Raw genomic sequence first — 2,845 nt, 5'->3', positions numbered from 1 at the left:
ACACATCATGTATTCCTTCCACCATAGTCCGCAGTGCCCTTGCTGGCATTATATGTTTCCGAGCTTTCTTTGCTTCGTGATATTAACTGTAAGATATTAAGTGTAAACATCGCATTCACGTTTTGTTTGTTAATCAGTTGAATGTTCTAGATTTTCTATCCGTTGTCTGTTCGAAATAAACGAGACCGAGTCAGAACTTCGCGAATCGTTGCTGGCGACGGTCGAACATCAAATTGTGGTAATAAATTCAATTTGCCTAGAATTTCTCCTACCTCTTCGACTTTCAGAGACCAGCTGTCTTACATTCCTGGCAGAGTTGGCAGCCTCATCCTAAACTATAGATTGGCAACGCATCGTCCACCACATATGCAGTACTGTTCAATCCCATTCCGTTTCCACAATTTCACAGTACAGCGATAGTGAACTAGTAAAAACGGAACGCTTGCATAGCATATTATAATGACGTCATGCTGGCAGTACTGCCAATAAGTTACGGAACGCAGCCAAGGTGTCGTCAGATAGACCCACAGATGTCTATGGGTGTGTAGAACAAATGATAAGATCTCTGATCGGACAAAGCAGTGGCACTCAACCAATAGACTCTCTAAATTTCCTTAATAATCCTTGATAACTAATCCGGATCAGTGATCTCTGTCTCAGCATTGATTGGATCAATCATCGTGGACCCGTTGGAAGCATAGAAGCATTTTTATTGAAAGATAATCCTCTCTTTACTTTTTTTATATGAAATATTAAATAATTTTACGAAATATAAAATAAAATTCGTAATAAATTTGAATTTATGTATTGTAATGTTTTTTGTAAACTAAACATTTCTTTCTGTGAAAATAATCCATTTCAAAGTGTTACGTCCGGGGGACTTCACGAATTCTTCTCTTTCGGGAAGAAAAAACAACGGCTGCTAGTCTATAAATGAAGCGCTTCGAACGATCTAAGGGAACCCTAAATAAACAAAATTTCCTCTCGAGATGTCTCACTATCAAAAAAAATTAGGATAAACAGCTTTGTCGACACCGACAAGTTTATGACCTACCAATAAAAAATTAACATTAACAAAAGCAAATTCCTAACGAATAAGAAACGCGTCGGATCGTTCGAGAGTGACACTCAAATTGGTGGAGAAACTAAAAAAAAACGCCAGTCAAGAAGAAACGATTAGTGGCCGTTGGCGGCCACACCAATGAACGATTGAGGGTGTGGACTGGCGGGAAAATTTTTACTAACTAATTCCATCATTCGCTAGGAAATCTGGAAATATAAAAACAACCACAATTCACAGAACACCGCTCTCTTCCTTCCTCTATATTCACAATTTTCCTATCATTCGACAAGCCAACGCGGAAATCCATCACGCCCTCAGATATTCCCACCCCTTCGGAACCCTTTAAAAATCGCGACTTGGAGCGGATCGCTCTCTTCCCGCTTCTCATCGCTCCACGCCTTCACGGTCGGGACCATCCGAAGTTGTTAACTAATCTCTTTTATCAGTTAGAATCTGTGCGCGATTCTTATATTTTCGTGTGATCCAGCCTAGCCATTACACTTCTCGACCATCACCGGCGTCCGCTACAATAAAAGTAAATCCAACTTTACTCCCTCACTTTTTCCCGCGGTAACTGCCAGTTTGGTTCGCGACCTCTACATATTTGTCTCATTAAAACACTCCAACATTCCAAATTGGCAAGCCGCCGATTAACTCGGTGAAGCTGCCTTCCCCGATTTCTTCACACTCCGACTTGGTAAGCCGCCGATTAACTCGGTGAAGCTGCCTCCCCCGATTCCACAACATTCCAACCTGGCAAGCCGCCGATTGATTCGGTGAAGCTGCCTTATCTCGATTCCTCAATTTCTCTTTCATCTAACTCTCTTTTACATAGTGAACCAAACGAACGCCATCCCGAATAGACGAACGAAATGGGCATTGCGACACCGTCGGGAGAAGTCGAATAAGCGGATTCGTCGCGAAACCTGCCACGCCGAAGAACTCGCGGAGCAATTGATAAAAATAGAACCGGGGCTAGCCAACATCTCGCTACACCAATACGCCACCGCCCTCCACTCCGCGGCCGAATTCGAAAAACAGTGCACTCCAGAGAACTTCGACGTGGAGAAGTTCTTTAATCTCGTCCGCCAATTTCCTCGCTCTCCCACCCATCCACCTTCTGGCACCTTCTTCATCAAAAGAAAGTTCAAACCCGACAGCCAGTTTTGGGATCAGATCTCAAAACACTAAAATCACTCAAATCACTGATACCATCCTTATGTATATTTCCCGTGATCCTCTTCCCTACCTCGTTCCAGTCAAGGCTTTCCGCAGCGCGCACCCTGATCCCCCGCCACACCTGCAACCCGATCCCATCGACATGCTCGCGATCACCAATTTTTTACCCCAATTGGAACAATTGGGTATATAAATTCAGATTTTCCTTTCTCTGTTGTCATTTATTATATTTCAAAATTGTATGTATAAAATTTTTTCTTTTCTTTTTGTAACCAGTATCTCAACCCTTTTAATGTACACTAAGAAAACATTGTAATTCATATTATTATTATTATTATTAAATTAGTTAATCCGAATTCCGTCTTAATTTCTTTACCCTAAAATTTGCCCCCGGGCCATTCCCGGCTCCCTGAGAATCGCACTAGGTCCATCCCTGGTAAAAGAGATTCGGTTCTCTGACCTAAAAACGGATCACCGATAGCGCGGGCGCAGGTAAGGGTAATAACGTCACCGACGCTGACCCGATCCCTGTCCCCTGCGCGTTCGACTCGCGGATCGACTTCACGACGTCGTTCCGTGAGAACAGAAGAGGTTCCGTGTGTC

Source organism: Pogonomyrmex barbatus, unplaced genomic scaffold, assembly GCF_055798465.1.
Source record: "Pogonomyrmex barbatus isolate J1 unplaced genomic scaffold, ASM5579846v1 scaffold7, whole genome shotgun sequence".
Taxonomy (NCBI): Eukaryota; Metazoa; Arthropoda; class Insecta; order Hymenoptera; family Formicidae; genus Pogonomyrmex; species Pogonomyrmex barbatus.
This window is presented reverse-complemented; position numbering follows the sequence as displayed.